Source organism: Tamandua tetradactyla, chromosome 20, assembly GCF_023851605.1.
Source record: "Tamandua tetradactyla isolate mTamTet1 chromosome 20, mTamTet1.pri, whole genome shotgun sequence".
Classification (NCBI taxonomy): domain Eukaryota; kingdom Metazoa; phylum Chordata; class Mammalia; order Pilosa; family Myrmecophagidae; genus Tamandua; species Tamandua tetradactyla.
Window position 1 is genome coordinate 6870019 of NC_135346.1, and position 23443 is coordinate 6893461.

At 35.9% G+C, this 23443-nt stretch overlaps 1 protein-coding gene and 1 long non-coding RNA gene across 2 annotated transcripts in view; one reads left to right on the forward strand and one right to left on the reverse strand.

Moving 5' to 3' along the window:
* FBN2 (fibrillin 2) overlaps window positions 1-23443 on the reverse strand; it is a 260472-nt gene that overhangs the window by 218654 nt on the left and 18375 nt on the right. The window lies entirely within an intron of this gene.
* Window positions 492-22404, forward strand: LOC143664893 (uncharacterized). The gene is made up of 4 exons (XR_013166660.1): window positions 492-602; window positions 17277-17357; window positions 21173-21399; window positions 22052-22404. It is a non-coding gene; the product is annotated as an uncharacterized LOC143664893 (long non-coding RNA).

Genomic DNA, 23443 nt, shown 5'->3' on the forward strand with positions numbered 1-23443 from the left:
TCACAGCAACGTAAGGTTGGCAAGGATGCAGAGAAACAGAAACACTCGCTCACGGCTGGTGGCAGTGTAAAATGGTGCAGCTGCTGTGAAGACAATTTGGCAGTTGCTCAGAAAGCGAAGTGTAGACCTACCACATGACCCAACAATCCAACTACTCAGTATGCACTTCAAAGAACTGAAACCAGGGACTCGAATATAGCACTATGTCATTCACAGACACACTATTCACCATTGCCAAAAGATGGAAGCAACCCAAGTGTTCATTAATCAGTTTATCCAATGCATGGATAAGCATAGGTGGTACATACATACAAAGGAATATTAGTCACCTATAAAGGAATGGAGTCTTGATACATGCAAAAACATGGATAAAAGCTGAAGATAACATGTTGAGTGAAAGACACAAAAGGACAAATATCATATGATCTCACTGATTTGAAACAATTAGAATATAAACAAACTCACTGTCAGAATGTAGAATACGGATTACCAGGGGAGAGTGTGGGGAAAGGGAATGGAAGTTAAGCTTAAAATGTACCGTGGTCCTATTTGAAATGATGGAAATGTTTTGGAATAGATGGTGGTGATGGTGACACAACATTGTGAGCATAATTAACAGCACTTATATATCTGAATGTGATGAAAAGGGAAACTATTAGACTGAATATATGGTAACAAAATAATTTTTTTTAATCCATGGAACTATACAGTGAACCGTTAAGTTAAACCATTTTTTAACTTAAATGACTTAACCATTGACTATACTTACAATTATAGTACAATTATTAAGAAGTCCTATTAAAACCAATGCAGGTGGTTAATAATAGGGCGATATATGAAAATCCTGTATTTTATACATGATTGTTCTGTAAATGCACAACTTCTCTAATATAAAAAGAACATAAATGCACATTTCTTCTCTTAAACACTGATTTAAAAGGCAATTATATAAAATAGTATGCATATAAATTGTATTGTTGGGCCAATAAATAACATATGGAAACATATTTGACGATAGCACACAAAGGAGGTGTGTAACACTAAAATTGTACTGAAGTAAGAAAATTATACCAGATGGTAACTCAAATACACAGGGACAAATTTAAAGAAGAAAGATGGTAAATAGGAAGATTAATACAATAAAATCTCTAAATATGTACACATGTTCCTTTCCTCTTTTAGCATCTTTAAAAGACAAAATTATAATGTATAAAGTAATAATCATGACAATGTCTTATTGGGATAACTATATTTTTAGATGTAATATGTATATAACAATAATACAAAAAGGAGAAAAAGAAATAGGGTTCTATTAGAGTAAAATATCTGTTTCTAACTGGAATTAATTATTAATCTGAAGCAGATTCTGACAAGATATATATGGTAAGCCTTTGAGCATCCAAGAAGAAAAAACTCAAAAATATACAGGAAAACACATTAAAGTGTTATAAGAGAAAACATTCACTTACAAAAGAAAGCAGCAAAGGAGAAACAGAGGAATAAAAGAAGACATGGACAAATAGAAAACAAAAACAAAATGACACAAGTGAATTCAACCACATCAATAATTAAATGCGAATGGATTAAAGAATCCTATTGAAAGGGACTGTCAGACTGGATAATAAAACAAGGCACAATATATGCTACAGGGGACACATTTTAGAATTCAAAGATACAAATAGGGTGAACCTTAAAGGATGAAAAAAGATGTATCACGAAGAGTGGCGTGATCATACTAATATCAGGCAAAAACAAAATTTAAATCAAACAAAATCATTACTAGAGATAAAAAGGGAAGCTTCCTAATAGTAAACAGGTCAATTCATCAGGAGTATATAGTAAGTATAAACATAACAACAGAGACCAAAGACATGAAGCAAATACTGACAGTCAAAGAAGATAGCACAATGGAAGTTAGAAATACCTTAAGACCAGTGAAAATGGACATAAACATGTGGGATACCGATAACATCGCTCTTAAAGGAAAATTTATGTGTAAACACCTATGTTAAAAAATAAAGATCTCAAATCAATAAATGTTCATCTTAAGACATTAGAAAAGTAAGTGCAAATTAAGCCAAAAGCAAGTAGAAGGAAGGAAATAATAAAGATAAAAGCAGAAATTAATGAAATAGAGTACAGAAAAATAACAGAGATAGTCAATGTAACAAAAAGCTTAATTTGCTGAAAGACAAACATTTAGCTAGACTGACCAAGAAAAAAGACATTTCAAATTACTAAAATCAGGAATGAGGGTAGGGACATTATTATCATTTTACAAAAATAAAAAAATATATATTATAAGGTGATACTATGAACAACAGTAAGCCAAAAAATTAAGATAAGTCAGAAGAAATGGACAAGTTCCTAGAAAGACATACACGGCCAACTCCGACTCTGGAAGAATTGCAAAGTCTTTTTAGACCTAAAACAGATATAAGAGGTGTTTAGTAATGAAAAAACTACCCATAAAGAAAAGCTTAGGCACAGATGGCTTCATTGGTGAATTCTATTCAATATTTAATTAAGAATTAATGCCAATTTTTCAAGAACTTTTCCAAAAAGGAAAACGGAAAATTTTCCAACTCATTGTATGAAGTTAGCATTGACCTGATATCAAAACCAAAGACACAACAAGAAAAGAAACCTACAGAACAATATCCTTTATGAATACAGATGCAGAAATACTCAAAGAAAATCAGCAAACCAAATCCAACCGCACATAAAAAGAATTACATACATGATTAAGTAGGATTTACCCAGAAATGCAAGGTTGGTTTAACATATGAAAATAATTAAATGTAATATATCAATCGAACAAAAGGATTAAAAAATACAATAATCCTAATAGACAAAGAAGAATTTGACAGAATCTAATGTATTTTCATGATAAAAGCACTCAACAAACTGACATATAAGAAACTTCCTCAACCTGAAAAGCAGCCTCTGTGAAAAACAGTTGACATATTTAACGGTGAAAGACTAAACGCTTACCCCTTATGAAAAGGGACAAAAAATGTATGTCTACTCTCACCATTTACATTCAGCATTGCACTAGATATTCCATCCAAGGCAATCAGGCAAAAACAAAAAAACAGGAAATCTAAGGCATCCATATTAGAAAGAAAGAAGCAAAAGTATCTGTTTGTAGATGACATGACCTTGTATATAGAAAACCCTAAATTAGCCACTATAACACTATTAGAAATAATTAATGATTTCAGCAAGATGGCAGGATACAAGATAAACATACAGAAATTAACTGTTTTCTATAAACTGGCAATGAACAATTTGAAAATGAAATTTATAATTCCATTTAGAATAACAAAGAATAATATACTTAGGAACAAAATAAACAAAGAAGTGCAAAACTTATATTCTGAAAACTGCAAAACACCACTGAAATAAATGAAAGGTGTAAGACTTGAAAAAATAAATGAAAACATATCCTATTAAATAAAGGAAAAGAAAACGTTAAATAATCCCTTGGGGACATTATGATATATCCTTTCTTACAAGTCTTCACAAATGGAATAAGGTGAGATGGGAGGGTTGTTTGCTTTGAGTTACACTGATGATCCGCGTAATACTAAGGATTTCTAGTTGGCTTGATTTGCCCAAACCCAGAATACCAAACTCTAAACTTAGGAAAACTTAACACATGGACACTCAAGAAACCCCAGATCTTCAGAGAACAGTGGACCAAATTTCTTTGAACCACTAGGAACTTAGATCTGAAATTCTGATTTGATAATAAATGCCAATTAAATGCCAAATGAATGAGGATCAAAAGCAGAGGTGTCCAACAGTCCACTCCAAACTTCTTGGAAAAGCCCTGGTACCGCTTACTGGTTAAATAATGCTTTCTGGAAGGTTCTGCTTTAGCGTCATCCTAACACGTCAGAAGACAGCCTGAACCACACAGAGCCTCTGTGTACTGCCACAAGTACGGGGCTGGGGGAGGGGACATAAACAATGCATTCCCCATGATTTCTGTTGATTTCAACACGTTTCTGACAAATGACAGTCATGTGTCTAGAGAAAGGGGCATTTTTCCTAGTTCACAGTAGTGTCTTTGGACTAGTGGCAAGGCTGGAACCATACTTCAAAATATTTTGTAATGGGATGGTAAAAGTATTTTAACACAGAATCTCCAAACAGTTTTTAGTTCGATGACTGGAAGAGCCTGGCCCTTGCCACTGGATCAGTCTCACCCTCTTTGGTACCCATTTGAGGCTGGCATCTATGGGAGGAAGATAAGACTTCAGAAAGTCCTAGGAGGACTTGATGGAAAAGCAAAAGGAAAGTCTGGCCCCTTGGTCCAGAGGGGCTTTGTGAGGAAGTCAGTAGGAGGCAGAAGAGACAATGCATGAAAAGTCCAGAAGAGGGGCAGTGACTGGGTAACAGGTTAACGGGAAGGTGGAGGACAGACACATCGTCATCTTCTGGAACTCCTGGAAGAGATCACCTAACAGCCCCACATCAGTTTGGGTTGAACACATCAAAGGTGTTCCTACATGGCCCCACAGAGACACGGTAGATGTTGAGTGTTGGAGAATGAATCATGTTCCCCACAAAAGGCATGCTCAGGCCCCAAGTCCTGGTCCTCTGGGGGTGAACCCACCTGTAAACAGGACCTTTGACGATATTATTAGTTAAGGTGTGCCCAAGGTGAATGAGGGTGGGTCCTTATTTAATACGGCTGAAGTCCTTATAAGCAAAAGAAACTGGATGCAGAAAAAAAAAAAAAGTCACAGGAAGCTGCCAGAAGTTGGAACTCAGTGGAACCCAGAAGGATGAGAAGACACCACCATGTGCATTACCAGGTGATAGAAAAGCCAAGGAACCCCAAACACTGCTGTCTAACTTGAAGATACCAATCCCGGGTGGAAGCAAGACTCTAGCCTCTGAAACCATGAGCCAATAAATTTCTGTTGTTAAACCAACCCACTGTAAGGCATTTGTTTTAGTAGTTGGGTAACTAAAACACTTGAGGGTTAGGATTTTTCCAAAACCCCATATATACCCCTGATCTTACCTAGCAGGCAAAGAAGTTAAAAAAGCGTCAGACATCTCACTAGAGAGTCATGGGTTTATTCAATGACTATAATTTCTTTCCACAGGATTTCTCAAAGTATCTACCTCCTTTACCCCCTCACTTTCCTATCTGCTCTGATGCTCTTTGATCTCCTTGCCTGATTCTTGCTTTAGGTTTTTCCATAAATACCGTGTGCTTGAAAAATGCTGTTTGGTATTCCCTGGTCCCAGGCAAGCCCCCAGGCAAACAACTTTTCAGATATCATCTCCCACAAATCATGCCTGAAATAATTAGAAGAGATCAGGTTCCTATGCCCTCACTCAAATGCAGGTGGAGGGAACGCTCTGTATTCCGCAGCTCATATTAAAACACACTGACTTGTGTACCAATGTATGTTATATAATTGAAAGCTCCCCATTTTGGAAGGGCAATAATTTGAAAAGGGAAAAGCTGAAGTTTCCCCTCAAGGAGGCTGACATGACAATCATCATTTATAATGTTATAAATTAATCATTTAAGCTACTTAGCATTTTTCAAGCAATTCAGGGCTGCTTATTTGATCATGATTGAATTACAAAAATTCCTTCCTTACTATCTAATTTAAATTTGGAACATTTGAGGATAAATGTCACCAAGTTTTGAAAATCCAGTGGAACTTTTTTGATTTCTTCATGTTTCATCATACTCGTCAACTTATACATTTGCCCAACCTGTTTGATGCCTGTCATTTAAAAATAACTAAGAAGCATTTAATTTTTAGCATCACTTTTAAATTTATATCATAGTTGTCTAACGTGAGACTGTAAAAATGAAAGCAAATAATCAATATTACTTAGTTTTGCAGAGGCAGATACAAACAGGAAAAACATAATTGTGGAGTGAGAAATATATACTTAAAAAAGCCAAAATAAATCTTTCAGAAAAGGAAGTACTATATAAATACAATTAATATAAAAATCAAAATTCTGGAGTGTTATACCCCTTGTACATCTCACTATAACCTCAAACACTTTAATATAACTGAAGAAGCTACAGGGTTTGATTATAACATAATCTGATGTCACAAGTTTGTTTCAAACAAGTGTGATTTTCCTTACAAAGAACCAGATAAAGCTTTCAGTTTTCTACATTTGATTTTTTAAAGTATAGTTTACCACACAGCAACTAAGATTTAAAGCTATTATAAACATTATTTGCTCAGTTTTGCCCCCTGCAGGAATATGTAGTTTTTACTAAAGTCACTGGGATCTGAAAATATGTGCTAAGGAGAAAACATGAAGATAATGTTGACTCTATTCAAACCGTGTTTTGCCATATTAAGAGGGAGACAAACTTTTAGTCTATTCTAGCAACAGAATTTTAACATAAATCTGTTTATAATAATAATTTGGGCTCTAAAATGTAGAAATGGAATCATTGGATAAAATCTTGCAGATATTTTAATATAGGATTTCTCAACTTTTTCCTAATTATAAAAAAATATCCAGGGGATTTTCCAAGGAACTTACACTAGTGTTTTCAAACTTTGATTTATAATGGAGTTATCCTGGTGGCTTTAAAAGGTTGTTGCTTGGGTGTGGGCCCCCAGCCCCAGAAATTCTTATATGTAATTGATCTGGGATGAAGCCTGGGTGTCAGAGTTTTAAAAAGTTCCCTGTTGACGGCTAAAAAATCATTCCACCCACAGCACTAAATCTGAACCTCCAAAGAAGGGAGGTTGGCATCAATTTTTTGACAAAACACACATGCACACACAAACAAAAACATAAAACCCAAGTGATCCTTCAGATCAAGAAAGATTGGTAAATGTTGATTTTGTCAATGCCCTCATTTTGAGGCAAGGAACTACTTCGAATTAAACTGCTCAAGATCACAGGTCATCTGTTAAACTCTAATTAAAATCTCTACTGTGACATTCAGAACTTAATTCTTTTTTTGAAAGACGAGAACAATTTTGTTCAAGATGTGGAACGTATATTGTATGCTATTTCTAAATCAGATGAAGACATTCACAAACATGCAGCTTTGCCCATATGGAAGAAGTTTTGCATGCATTAAACTGTGACTTAAGTGTGGTCATGAGAAACATATTCTTTTATCCACAAAAGATGAAGCACCCGAAGAACCAGTGTTTCTTGGTTTAATGATGTGTGCTTAATAAACCACCACAATCTTCCCTGCAAATGTCAACTGCAATATCTCAAATTACATCATCGTCTATCAGCAGCAATAATACCTGGCTTTCTTTGTGATTTTAAATATAGACTTCAGGCCAAAAAAACTTTTAAATATGATATCAGCTTCCTAGAAAACACAGCACACTGGAATAACAGAGATTCTCCTTTTCCAACTGCTAATATCATAAATAGCAATGACAAAAAAGGCAAAGCTAACGAAGATGAAAATTACCATCAGCACCTGAAGACGGAAATGGGCACAAACCTCTTCACATAGTATCTGAAAACTGGCAACCAAGGAAAGAAACAAAAGAGAATCATCCGTTTCCAAGGAAAGAAACAGAAAAGAATCATCCATTCCCTAAGTGAAGTCTAGGGAATGAGAATGATTGTTCAAAATCCTGAAAAATCTCACAAATTCTCCCTAGGGAACTAAGTTTGAATTCAGCCTGTAGATAAATTAGGAACCAATTTGGAGGAATGAAAGTCCCTATTTAACTACATAGCATTTCATCAAAGCAGAAAGGCAGAGAGGACCTGCCATTGTGATCTCTACCAGATGGGGATAAAACAGACAGTGATGACATTTTCATCATTACCAAACAGGGCCAATTACCAGAACTGAACAGGAGAAGAGGAGACACAAACAGCATAAAGAAAAAAAAAAGATTCTGAGGGAGCCGGAGGCTAGGATGAAACCCTGTGCAATGACAAGAGAAATGAACTACTGCTGGAGAGTGACGGGACAAATGGGGATGCTAATTCTAAGCATGATTCTCTAAAAATAAAGATGGAGCAGAGGTTGATGCTGAAATGGCAGGAATGGCCCAAATTTCAGGGGTGCCTCCTTTGAGAGGACAACACTTCCATGATCAGGAGTAATCCTGGCACAAGACATGCAAAGAATGACATGAGGAGCTGCAGAGCTCAGATCCTTTCAAAGCTGCCCAAATCTTACCTGATGCCTTCCTCTTCCTAGTGGGCTCAGAAAATGAAGCCACTAAAATACCTGGCCTCAAACAGGAGCTAAGACAGGAAGACAAGTCTCATACAAGTTCAGAAAGGAGAGCAAGAGAATTCACAGATATCAAATCAGTTCAAATACAGTTTTTGACAGAGCAGTCTACTTTAAGCAAGCAGACGGAAAAAAAAAGGGACAGTAACTATGTAAACTACTATAATTAATCATTTCCTTAAGCCTAAAGAGTACTAAGAAAACAAGAATATACAAAAAAGCACCATCAACCAAACAGAAGAAAATTCTTGATGAGCTCACTGTATTGTAACTTTCTTATGCTAAAAGCTACATTAGAGGGTGGGCCACAGTGGCTCAGCAGGCAGAGTTCTTGCCTGACATGCCGGAGGCCTGGGTTCAATTCCCCATGCCTGCACACATGAAAAACAAAAACAAAAACAAAACTGCATAAGAAAATGAATTCAGTAATAAAAGGGCCAAACCCTAGGTAATAAAACAAAACAATAAAATAAAAAGGAGAATATGGAGAATATTTATGCTAACAAAACAAACTAAACACACACACATACAACTTCATCCTCAAAACCATTACATTAACTTGAAAAAGTAAAAACAGACCATTGAAAAATAATTAAAGGGGAGAGGCTTGAAATAGTTACAGAAAATGCAGAGCAAAAAAAACAAGTCAAAGCAATTAAAAAGTAGACTTTTTTGAAAATCTATAACATCTCTACTTTTAAAAAATGAGAAAAAGGCAAAGCAAAAAAAAACAAACCGTATTCTGAGGTTATGTACTGCGTAGGGGACAAATAAATGACTTTATAAACTAAAAAAAAAAAAAAAAAAAAGTTAGGCTGAAAAGCCTAACAAAAACAAGAATATCAGTATACCTAAAATAGAGAACTTAAATAAGGCAAAAAAAAAAATTACCCAAAGATATAATAGAAGAAAATTTTTTTAAATAAGGAAAAACTATCCTTTCAGATCAAATGATTATGCTACTTTCACTCAAACTTGCATAGAACAAATTATATACACAGTTATAAAGTAAAAATTGTTTAGGTATGTAGGAAAAAGCAGCAAATGACTTGAGAAGGAAGGGAAAATAAGAACTAGACTTTACAACACATTCAATTCCAGAAAAAAAACTGGACAATATCTTTAGAAATACGAATGGGAAAAATGCAAGCCCCCAAGTTATACCTTCCCAAGTTGGAGTTCAAGGATAAGGCAAGAAGCCAACACTCCTCACAGTGAGAAAGCACTCAGAGAAATTCCTATAAAGCCACTTGATGACAACATTTAGTCAACCCAACAGGTGTGTTAGGGAAAAAAAAATAACATTGTAGAGAAATAACAGTGTTTTTAGTTTCCTGGCTGCTAAACCAAGTATCTCACAAGGGGTTCGCTTAACAGCAGGAATTTACTGGCTAATGGTTTGAGAGACCAGAAGGCTTGCTCCCTCCAGGGGCAGAACCTTCTGACTGGCCAACAATTTGGGAATTGTGTGGCTTTCCCATCACATGACAGTGTCTTCTCCTTTGTCTTGGGTTCCACTGATTTCTAGCTTTGGGTAGCTCTCCCATGGCTTCTTCTCCCAGGTCCGATGCCATATGGGACAAAGGACCACCCTCCTCCAGTTGGGCAGACCTTAACTAGTAATGTCTTCAAAAGTCCTGTTTACCAATGGGTTCATGCCCACAGGACCAGCGTTTTGGATCTGGACATGCCTTTCTTGGGGGACATGATCCAATCTTCAACAAACAGAAACAGTGTAACATTGATAAATCAAGAAATGGAAGCCTACATAAAATCCAGATTTTAAAGTTTTAAACAAAAATAAGAATAGAAAGATCTGTAAAATATGAGTTTAAACATTCAATATTTTTTAAAATGTTGCACTGACGTCATAAGGGCAAAAGCTCTCAAAGTCAGAAAATCCATCTTCCCTACATGCTATGATACTTTGCTCAACATAAATTTACTTTTTAACTCCTTGAAAGGAAGCGTCTGGTGTGACTGTAAATAACTAAAATGTCCTCCTATTTTTCTAGTGGTATCCTGTCTCCATGCCCATTTGCCCTTGAGATATCTAAACTGATTATGTGGATGCTAATGAGTGACATTGCTCTCTCAAAAGCTCCAACACAAAAGCTCCCAAAGAGTGGACACAGGGGACTTCAGGAAGTATCACTTACTGTGTTTCCCTAATAGCAACTGAGTGCAATCTTAACTCCAGCAGAGGCTTAAGAAAGCTTACAGTATTATTTTAATCCGTTAGGGAAGAACAGATTGGATTATGTGTATTATGATATTAACATACTTTTTTAGAGACATATAGTTTCCATTCCCTCTAAGACTCTTCCACACATTACACATTAATTCTTTCAAGGCACTTTCTTTGGTATTTTTTCATATTGTACATTACCGTGCAGTAATCAACTAAGTTCTAGGGAAAATGTTAAATACACGTTTTAATACATGCTTTGTTTTTCTGCAAGGACATAAAGAACATATAATCAAAGACAACCTCAAAACCAAAACCAACTTGTACCAAAAAAAAGAAAAATGTTTTAACAATTACTTCCATTATTCAATTTTTAAACAGCTTTACTGAGGTCTAATTGACATACAAAAAGTTGCAAATATTTAGAGAATCGTTTTTCTGCATATGTATAAGTCCATGATATATTAACAAAAGTTTCCTCTTCCTCCATTGAAATTCCTCCAACCTGTGCTCCCGCCTTCCCATCCCCAAGAAACCACTGATTTGCTAATTGCCACAATATATTAGTTTGAATTTTCTAGAAGTAGATGTAAATAGAATCATACTATATGTACTCTTTGTTGGTCTGGCTTCTTACACTCAGTATAAATGTTCTTAGATTCATTCATATTGCATGTATCAATTGTCCATTACTTTTTATGAATTAAATAATATAAATATACAATCTGTTTATCCATTCACATGCTGATGGATACTCGGGTTGTTTCCAGTTTTGGGCTATTACAAATAAAGCTGCTATGAGCAGTCAGGTACAATCCTTGCATGGACATATGCTTTCATTTCTCTGGGGCAGAAAATTAGGAGTGCAATGGCTAAATCATATACTAGGTATGTGTTTAACTTTTAAAGAAACTGAAACTATTTTCCAAACTGGTACCATTTTACATTCTTACCAGCAATGTAAGAAACTTTCCAGAATGCTCCAGTCTAGTGATATCTTGTGATGTTAATTTTCATTTCTCTAATGACTAATGATGTTTTGATGTTGAACAGATTTTTATGGGCTTAGATAAGCCATCCACTTGTCTTCTTTGGTGATGTGTCTGTACAAACCTCTGCTTATTTTTTAATAGAGGCTTTATTTTCTTATTCAGTTTTTAAATTTCTTTATAGATCTGGATACAAGTACTTTATCAGATATATGATTTGGAACTATTTTCAACAGCTCCATAGCTTAACATTTCATTCTTTAAATGATATCTTTCAAAGACTAGGAATTAATGACAAAATCCATACCTCTAATTTTCTTTAATGGGATTTATGCTGGTGTGGTATATTATAAATCTGTGCCTCACTCAAGATCATAAAGATTGTCTAAATTCTTCTAGAAGTTTTATCATTCTAGGTTTTACATTTACATTAATTTTTGTATTTAGTGGGAGGTATGGACTGAAGTTTATTATTTTTTTTTGCATATGGCTATCCAATTGTTCCAGCAACATTTGTTGAAAAGACTGCCCTGGAATGCATTTGTTCTTTCACTGATGATCAGGGGTCAAAGTATGTGTGGATCTGCCAATAATAAATCCTGATCAGAAACTCATTCTTTTTCAAATCCCCTTTGGCTACTGAAGGTCATTTTCATTTCCATGTGACACTGAAATCACTAATTTGAGATCTTTCTTCTTTTGACTTCAGAACTATAAATTTCCCTCTAAGTACTTGCTGGGCATTGAATCATGTCCCCCAAAAGGCAACCCCTGTTCTCGTGGGTGGAGCCCACCTGGCCTCTGAAGATGTTGCTAGTTAAGGGTGACCGAAGAGCACAAGGAGGGGCCTTACTCCAACATGGCTGAGGGCCATATACGCAAAGGAAGCTGGGCACCAGAGGAACCCACAGGGAGCAGCCAAAAGTTGGAAGTTAACAGGAGACAGGGAAGAGCAAGCAGAGGATGCTGTTGGGTACACTGCCACGTCACACAAAAGCCAAGGACCAAGAATTAGCCGCAGTCACAGTTTTCTGGGAGAAAGCACTGCCCTGCGGGTGCCTGGATCCTGTCCTAGCCACAAAACCATGAGCCAATTAGCTCCCCTGGTTGAGGTCAACTCACCGTGGGGTATTTGCTTTGGTAGTTGGAAAACTTGAACACTATTCTTTTAGTGTCATCCCACAAACTCTTACAAATTCTGTTCTCATTTTCATAAATTCAAAATACTTTCTAATCTCTGCTTTGATTTCCTTTTTGATCCACAAACATTTAGAAGTATGTTATTCAGTTATCAACACTTCGGTTATATTTTAGTTATCTGTGCTATTGGTCTCCCATCCTCTTTTGGACTGGGAACACACTTTGTGTAACTTAAGTCCTTTTAAAAATGCTATTTGATATACAGAATAAGAACCTCCTTCTCAGGTGGGCCACAGTGGCTCAGCAGGTAAGAGTGCTTGCCTGCCATGCCTGAAGACCCGGGTTCAATTCCCGGTGCCTGCCCATGTTAAAAAAAAAAAAAAAGAAGAAGAAAAACCTCCTTCTCTTTGTGATAATTGTTTTCATGTATTTTACCACCTCAACTGCTATAAACTGTCTAGCACACTGTAACTTTTGGGGGGGGGGGGCATGAGCAGGCACAGGGAATCAAACCTGGGTCTCCAGTATGGCAGGCGAGAACTCTGCCACTGAGCCACCATCACACCACCCACTGTAACTATTTTTTAGAACAGGCAATTATTTCTAAATTAGACAAATACCAAGGAAAAATCCTCCTACATTTATCCATATACTACCTTTTTGATATGCTTTATCCCTTTTTACAGATTCATTTTTCTAGCTGGTAATTTTTTTCCCACTTGAAGTAATATTTTTTTTTTTTTTTTTACTGTTGGTCTGCTGGTGATAACCTCTTTCAACTTTTCTATTGAAAAAGCCTTTGTTTTGACTACATTTTTAGAAGATATTTTGCTGGGTATAGAATTCTAGGAAGAAAATATTTTAGTTCAGTATTTTAAGTATGTTGTTTCTGATGAGAAACTTATTTTCTTCTTTAATTCAGTCCAAAATGTGCTGCTTTTAACATTTTCTCTGTATCCCCGATTCCAAACAATTTCATTATGATGTCCCTTGATATTAATTTTCTTGGTGTTTCTTCTGTTTGGGATTCAATTATCATTTTTGTTCTCTTCAGTTTATAGTGTCATAAATTAGGAAAAATTAACTATTTTTTCTTCAAATTTTCTGTTCTGCCATCCGCTTCTTTCACATCTAATTATATGTATTTAATTTGCTTGAAAGTGGTCACAAAGCTCACAGATTTACTCCTATATTTTTAAATCTTTTTTTTCCTGAATTTCATTTTGAATACTTTCTATCACTATGTCTTCAAGTTCATTAATCTTCTCATCAACAACATCGACACTGATGTTGATCCCATACGAACATTATTCATCTCAGAAACTGCAGTTTTCATCTCTGTAAGTTTATTTTAGATTCTATGTTTCTACTTAACGTTTTGAATCTTTGGTCTAGCTTTTAGAACATATAAAATACACTTTTGAGATCTGTTTCAGTCTTGCACTGTGCTAATTCTAACACCTATATCAGTTCTCTGTGTGGTTGTAATAATATTTTTTCTCACTATACTCACACTTTCCTGTGTTGCTCTGCATAAAATTTCTGATCGGTAATATTTGATTGAATGCCACAGTGTGTGCTTTACCTTATTGAGCACTGGGGATTTTTTAATTCCTACAAATACTCTTAAACTTTGTTCTTAAATGTTTGATCTTTTGGGGTGTTGATTTTAAGGTCTCTTTTAGCCAAGACAAGAGCAGCATTTAGTCTCTGGCCAATTATTTCCCGTTAGTGAGATAGGACATTTCTGAGTATGCTGCCCAATGCTCCATGAATTACAAAGTTTTCCAGTACAGTTTGTGGAGAAGGCAGTATTTCTGAGCTGATGTGAAATCCAAGTCTTGTTCCCCCTAAACCTTGGGTGGTTCCTTCTGCAGCCTTAGGCAGTGCCCGCACTTGCCCACATTGCTCGGCACGCTGTTGATACGCTGAAGGGACTCTGCAGGGCTCCAGGGGCCCCTGCCTGTACACACAGCTCTCTCCTCTCCCACATTCTGCCCTGAGACCTCCAGTCCCTTTGGTCTCCCTGGAATCTAAACTCCAACTTCTCAACTGCGGAACTCTCCCAGGACACGCCGGGCTCTCTCTCCATGAAGCACACCCTGGAATCTCTCTTAAGGCAGTAACCTGGGGGAACCGAACAGCTTCTTCCCCTTTCTAAAGGTGTCATCATCCTCTGTGGCCTGATGGCCAATGCCTTAAAAAATATGATTTCATATATTTTGTCCTGTTTTTTAGTTCTTTGCAGACAGTTAAGCTAGGAAATCTGGTTCCTGTTATTCTATTTTGGCTGAAAATGGAAGTCTTAATCTTGTTTTAAGCATTATGAATCAAGTATTCTGGGAGACCACATTAAAAAAAGGAAATCTGGGCTCAGGAATTCAGAGGAGAAAAATCTGAAATTTATAACCAAAACGATTTCTCTAGAGGATAAAATAAAGGAATACAAAAAAAAAAAAAGCTATCCATCCTTTCATTCACTTGGCATCACGTACCCTGTTATCATTAATCTTACTGATATGATCTGGTTCTCAAGAATGGCACTGTATTACTTTAGCAATGGTATACTATAGAATATGGCTGATATCTTTCCTTTAAAATAAAGTTGTAGTTAAGTGTATGGGTTCTGAAATTATGCCACCTGTATTCATAACCTGGTTTATCTACTTATTATTATGTGAGTGGATTTGAGCAAGCAGCTTTTCCTCTTTGTGCTTCAGTTTTCTCATTTGTAATGTGACTGAAAAAGAAACAGCATCCTGGGGTTTTTGTGTCAATTCCTCTAACGTACTTACTGCAGTAAGTGTTCAATAAACTTATTTTCCCCAATATTACAAAATTTTACACTTCCTGTTTAATTTCTCTATATAAATTACAGTATCATTGAAAACGTTATACAAATTTAATAACCCATTACTACTCTATAGTTGATATGCAATGAGTTCTTAAAAATGGTTTCTTCACTCTCCATTCCAACTTGTTTGCTGCCTTTATGGACAACTACTTTCAAGGACAGAAGTCCTTCTTAATTCCTCTCCCAGTGACTACACAGTAGAGGACAGCTGCTTGACCCTGACATGGCAGAGTTCGTGTACTAAGGTCCAACTCTATTCTTCCAGAGTCATCCCTTATTCTTCCCTTTCCATAAATATAACTACAGTAACTCTAGCTCAACAACCTTCCAAGAACATTCAAGGACCTTTACTATTCCTGCACCTTTTCATTCTATTTCTTCTACATGGGATCTCTATACATACATAGTCGCATATATGGTACATCTCCCATATGCTGCACTGTGTGGAGTGTAGGAAACACAAAGGCAAGTGAAGATAAAAGTCTGTGCTTTTAAGGGATTCACGGACAAGTAACTAAGCAGCCACAAGGCAATGATGAAGAGTGCTATTACAAATGAAAGGAGTGCATGGCAGATAAGATAAGAGAGCATAACACATTTCTGCCAGAAAAGAAAGTTGGGGGAGGATGGCCAATGACTCTGGACTCTTTCTTATATTAGATTTAGCAATGTGCAAGTCCTATTGATCACAAGCACTTTGGGTAAATTTTATGTGCATATAAGTTGTACTATAAAATGCTTAGAACAATGCCATGTGCCTAGAGAACAAGGTGGATTACGACGTTTTAAAGAGACCAGTTAGATAATGAGTAATAAATGATAGCAACAAGGTCAAGCTAATGATAGCATGCCAAGACAAGATATGTAGGATCTAAAAAAAAAAATTCAATTGCATGACATACAAGTTAGCATTAACAACAAGATAATGAAATGCTAACTTTTCAGTGAATCTATATTGTCAACAAACATGAAGGTTAAAATGACGAAACTTGACATTATTCAAAATTGATACAACCTGAACTAAGACAAACAGGGATCCTGAGTCTGTATGTCCTCCACCCATCAAAACACTTTTGGCAAGAGTTCACACCATACCTTGGCTCTATTTTTAATAAGAATAGCTTATCATTTATTGAGCACTTACTATGTGCCACTGGCTAGAAACTATCTCTCTCATTTAATTTTCAGAATAGGAATGTGAACCTCCCAAATATGCTATTTATTCCAACTCATTCCACTCTCAAGGAAAACAGCATTAAACTTTCTTTGTATGACTTAAATAGCTCCCAAATCTCTTTTTCCTCCATTCTAGATTTTTGAACATTCCATTTCGAATATCCAGCAGCCATAGCTCTCTTTTGGATGACTGAAGAGACCAGTTAAAAAGAGATTTGCATTAATAATCATTATTTCTGGGTACAAGATATTATACTATATATTAATCTTCACACACACACACAAAAATACTCCAAGATTGACATAATCAACACATAGTGAAAATTCCTTTTCCAGTATATGCACTAGATAGCGATCACGTTTCCAAGGTCACTCAGTTGCCAATATTAAGTCTTGGTTTCACCTACACCCTTTATTCCTAAAACAGCATGTAGTGCGTGCCTAACATGCCAAGCACTCGGCTATTATGTGTCAAGTGCTTCACATGGCATCACTTTTAATCTTCCCAACAACTCTCAAAGAATTACAGGGCCATAGTTCTTTATTTGAAACCCCGGAGCCAGAACTTAATTGGTAAAGTTTTTAATTTCTCAGATTTTTAAAATACATGGTGTATATTACAAAACCTCCCAGTCCCCCTGACATTTTAGAGTTAATTACCTCTACTTAATCCTAACATTTTATTATATTTAATTTTAGGGGCAGTTTTGCGAAATTTCTACAACACTTCACCTCTAAAGTCATTCAACGTGACGCTGAAATGGGATAACAGGAAAATGGGTATGGAGTTATACAAATATAAAATACTTGAATATTTTTTGCTTTATTTTGCAGGTTTCCCCAACCCTAGGTAGATAAATCAAAAATGAACAAAGAAAGATACAAATAAAGGCCCTTAGGACTGGATAATGAAAATACTCACTGCAGTCTTTCAAAGAAGGATAAAACACCAGCATCTAATGGGATGGCCAAAACATTAAATTTTATTCCATAGATTTAAACCTCCATAAGCAGAGGCTTCTCCCAGATCAGATCAACCAACCAATTCATATTCTCCCAACCCATTCTGTTCCTTCACACAATCAAGAACTCCTACTCCTAGTCTTGGCATTACATTTCCTTTTCCCTATCACCCTTGAAGAATTTCTTCTTTCCTTCCGTTCCTCTTACTTTCCGCTGCCTGCTTTTTTTTTCCCTCTAATTTTCTATTCCTTGCATTCTTCATGACATTCAAGATAAGGATGTCATCTGAGCTGGTGCCAAAAAATTAAGTTCCCACAGATCTTCTGGCATTTCTCTGATGCCCATTTAAGGCTAAGTTTAGCTTAGAGAGTATAAGGTTATGAAATGCTCTCCTTAATGGACTCGCAAGTACAGAAATTTGTGTGTGTGTGTGCGCGCACACACACATGAGCGTGACATCTGTGGCTGCTAAACAGTTTCTCTCTGTTTCTTGTAATTTCTTTCTCACTAAACCTTCATGGCACAAGAAAAGCAGTGCCTGTTAATTCCTATAAAACAATTATCATCAGTTTGGTGACTGGTAATTGGTAATTAATTATGGAGTTTAAATAATGTTAGTTTAAGATTCACTCGTGGTCAACTCCAAATATCAATACAGGAATTAGTCTCATAGTATTTGTTCCCCTATAAAAAGTTGCAACTTTTTCATTCCAATTAACTTCTTAAAGACTTTTCTTATTCTCCCTTAATCAGGAAGCATTTCTGAGTTCTCATGTAAAGTCGTTCCTACTCCTATTATGGTATTTTCTTTGCTGTCCTGCACCTCAGTGTTTAAAGTAGATGACTAGTTTGGTTGCTTAAACAAAATCTGTTTCTCATTAACAGGGAGTATATAGGAATTTTCTTTATAACTCAAGTCCCAAGTACTTAGCCCAAATCTTAAGTACTCAACAAATATATGATGAATAAATATTGAATACTTATAGACAAATTTGCTTTAGTTACCATACTGTATATCTAACTTGCAGTTTAAAAGGTAAAAAGAAATAGAATCCCACAAGCTCCAGGAAAAAGCTATTAACAGATACTTATGCAATCTTGGAATGGGGCAGGATTTTTTAACATAATACCAAAGAATTAAATCATAAAAAGGAAAGACTGTTAGTCTTGACCATATAATATTAAAAAATCCATATTCAGGAATTACCATAAACAAAATTAAAAGACGAATTAATGAATTACTAGGAAAACATTGCCTATGTATATAAGATAAGTGATTACCCTCCTTAATATTTAAAGAGCTGTTAAAAAATCAATAAGAAAACCACAACCAACTTAAAACAGACAAAGAATACGAACAGACAAAACGAAAGGCCAAAAGCCAATAAATGGGGAAAAGATTAGACTGTACAATTAACCATAGAAATGAAGCTTAAAACAATTTCTTTTTCCAAAACAAAGGAAAAGAATTTCAAAAAGTGTGAATATCCTGTGTTGACAAGGGCCAGAACTTGCATCCTTTTCTCTAAGGACTGGCTTCCAAGTCGGTAAGGCCTTTCTAAAGGGAAACAAGCAGAACCTTTCAAGGCTTTAAGGTTTCAAATATCCAATGAAGCAGCAATTACATTTCTAAGAATGTGATCTATATAGTCCAAGAAGTAGTCAAGAATATATATCTATCAACGGAGTGTTATCACAACATCGCTAAAATGCAAACCAACCAACCATATAAATGAGCCTAAATGTTAAATAATGAGAAATGTAACTAAGCCAGGTAGCTATAACACAGTATATGAGTTTAAGGTCTGGAATCAGATTGTGAGAAATCCTACCAACATCATAGGGCAGTGGTAAAGAATGTAAGTGCATAACCCTCGTATTATATCTATTCAGTGTAGCTATTAAACTATGTAATAGAATATATTTAGAAACATGGAAAGAGAAGCGAGCTGTAACTGAAACTAGCTTCCATTAAGAATGGCAAGATCTCATTTTTTGTAACTCTATATAGTCACAGAAAAAAAAGACTCAAAGAATATCCTCTAAAACGTTATTAATCCAGAGCAAAAAAATTATGACCACCGCATTGTCTTCTTTTATCTTTATTTTATTTTAAAATTGTCAATAAAACAGGTACTACTTCTGAATAATAAAATTATAATAGAAATTTTTTCCTAAAAAATCCCGCTTACACATTTCCTGAAATTATCAAATCCAAGCATACAGAATCCAAATTACCAGCTTGTTCTCCTCGCCATACACTCTGTTTACTGGTCACACTACTAATTTATGATATTTCTTGAAGGTTCATGGGATGCACCCACCCTGTAGACTTTATAATAAATTCCAAATCCATGGAATTAAGATTGATTAACAAGTCTATCAGTTATTTCTGAACAAACTTGGGTCTGGTCTACAAAATTCTGTGAATTCAGGAAAATCCCAATTTTACCTCTCTCTACCCCTTTTCTTAGAGGGTCTGGATGAGGTCTGAGCAGGTTAGCAGTTCTCACAGTTACTTCACACTCTGAAATGTGGGTGGGTGAACAAAAATTTTACAGACTAACTCAAGAGTTTTAATTAGTCATCACCAGGCACACCTGAGTGGTAGACCGTGGCTGATGCTTTAAAAGAAGTCACTAGCATCATGTTTCCACTGAATGAAGGTACAAAGGGACTGCTATACATGTTAAATGTCCCGCTTGGGCAGCGGTGTAATAATACAGAGTTCCCCCAGAACTCTAAGGACGAAGGAATGGCTTGTGATAGGGTAAGTGGGTGCCCGTGACACATCCAAGCAGCAGCAGCTGAGGGACTCCAAGGTATGTTGTTTGAAAATGAGTTCATGTGTTAGGCTCTACAATTCTTTGATTTTAGGAAAGCTACCCTAAAGTGAGATCAATCTGTCTTCCTTTTACACAAAGTCTTGAAATTTATAATTGATAAACTATACCATCTACAACTTGATCTCGTATTTCTTTTTCATTTCAGATGGCCTTAACAAGAGGAAGTTTTCTTAAACATTGTATAAATAGATAAAAAAATGATTTTCTAAGTTTCAGTAAAGTACTACTTACTGAAAGATATACCTTCTAAAGGAAATGTCACTAAGCATAAGGTCATTTGAAGTTTTGCAGAATTAATTCACTTTCTAAGGACGCTTTCTATGGAAACCAAGTGTACATGTTAGTAACAATTTAGAGATGTTAATTTTTTGCATAACTCAAAGGGGTCTAGGATATATTTTTAACAGATAGTCCTTATGTAAGCTTCAAGAAAAACACAACTTATATCTCGATGATTATTTAAGCCAAAGAAGATGACACAGAGACTCTGGATAAACCGGATTACGTGATAACATTGTGATCAGTAATCACTGTATTTTATCCAGAAATCCCATAAGCAAACTTGTTTCTTCTCCTTCCCCCAGACCTCCATATATGCTGATTGCCTTTCTATTTATTCTCAAGTGTATATGTTAAGTGTAATGCTTACCTTTTTTCAAATGCCATCTGGTCAGAAACAGAACTAAAAGGAATTGGGTACATCCATGTGCTTTGCACACAGCTGAGCTGCCTGCATTTTACAATCACCATGTGACCACAAGAACTCTTTTTTTTTTTAATGCTAAGCATAAAAGGTCATTGTACATATCAGCAAGTGTGAGAATAGACTCCAAAGAGGTTCAGCTCGCCCAGCCCCGAGACGCAGTTAAATATATCATCATGCTGGTCATGAACGCGTCAGCACTCAGAGTCTGCCTCCAGTCCGGAAACCAGTCTGCCACCAGCCCAGATAGCTGCAAAAGCAGCCGTGCCTTATCAACCACTGACTCTCGGAGCCCATGGAAAAGAAAACTGTATGTGTTTTACATTAGGGAGGAGATATACCCCTAATTCTATATAGGTCTTTCTGGAGGGGTGGGGGGGAAAAAGAACATATTTTGAAACTCAGTAATTAAAAAAAAAACAATACCTATTGTAAAACAATAGGTTTTAATCTAGCACACAACTCTACTCGCTAACCCTCAACATAAGTAAATTAATTCTTCTGTACCCATGCAGACAATATGTTCCTTGAGAAAAACTATTTTTAGTAGCGTTACTACTAAAAATAATAATTTGTTATTATAGACTTAAAAAAATTAGTTACAATCTCTCTTAAATATATTAAAGCTTGTGGGTGGTCACAGTCTAAGAATGGAAATTACTACCTCCTTCTTTGGAAGACACGAAGTTTAAAAACTTTCATCTGAAGGGTAGTAACTAAAAAAAGCCATTTAAGAAACAAACCCGTGGTTTAAAAAACATCCTTCAGACCGATCTGTTAACTAATTGTGTCATTTCTTCTAAAAACATGCTACTGTACATGAAGTCAGCATGTAACTCTTTATTAGAGTCTCAAATTTGCTAATGACTAATAATTCTGATGAATGAATAACTGCCGAGGAATCATGATGTCATGCCTAGAAGCCTCTGAGTCACAGCTTCCCTCTTTCTTTTGCCAATTAGGAACTGAACTCGAGGTCAGCTTCAGGATGAAGGAGCTGCGAAGTCCACATGCCTTCCAGAAAAAATGAACATCATCTTCACCAATCACGATGATGTTTGAAATTTAAAACATTACTATTTTCCATTCTGTAGTGTTCAAATAAACTTACTGTCATTTAGGAAATTCCCATTATCCTATTCTCAACAACTTATCTTTTTATCCTAACATTTCATAATTGACTTTTCTTCCCCTATAAAAGCATCTGGTAAAGAGATTTAAATTCATCCTAAGTATAACTGTAAACCCTGTCATTTGTGGAATGTTCTTCAGTTCCAAGAATTCTCAGTTACCTTAGGAACAATAAAATATCTTGATGTGCATATATATACATGTGGATGTTAAAAGGCTGCATACATCTTACTTTTCAAATTTTGTCATATCCTTCTAATAGCTCAGTCCCTTTTCAAGATTTAAGCTGAATAAAAAATGAAGCTTTGGGTCCAAGTAAAGAATATAACTTAAAATATAAAGTTTCTTTGTTATTCAAAGCCTCTGTATCTACATAAACACTCACTACTATTGATCCATAATATTTCATTGACATGATTTTCATATGCTTTAAAGTTTCACAACAAAGAAAGTGCTATACAACTTTAGATGCCTTGGAAAGTACTGGGTAAAAAGTTAAGGAAGTGGGTGGGCCGCGGTGGCTCAGCGGGCAAAGTGCTTGCCTGCTATGCCGGAGGACCTCGGTTCGATTCCCGGCCCCAGCCCATGTAACAAAAACGGAGAAACAGAATACAATAAAAAACAAGAAAATGTTTAAAAATGTTTCCCTTTCTTCCTTCCTTCCTTCCTTCTATCCTTCCTTCCTTCTCTCTGTCTTTCCTTTTAAAAAAAAAAAAAAAAAAAAAAAAAAAAAAAAAAAAAAGTTAAGGAAGTATGAAATTAAATGATTTGTGATATAATTTTTAGCTTAAGCTTATTTTTACTTTTGGCTTTGAGCTAAACAGTTTTTATAACATTTACAAAGTTTAACTTCTTTGACTCAGAAACACCCCTTTGGCATCAGGACATCATTCATAGTTCGCTGAGTGAATGCATCAATGCTGAAAGGCTCAGCTGTCCATAGGCCACGAGTTTCACAGAGCTCAAATCATGGGGAACTATTTCATACTGGCTTGACTGGCCTGGCAGCTGGATAAAAGAAGCTATGCTGGATTCCGATTCAGCATTGATTTCCCCATCCCTTTTCTCCTGCTCAAAAGAACTTCTACTGGGCTCAGTGGCACAACCCTCGGTCCCACAAGATTTTGGAGATGTTTACACCCACCGCTACTCACGGGGCAGTTCCCGAGAAGTCTACATCAGACATAATGTCAACCACCTTGTCACAGATTGGTTTAAAACTG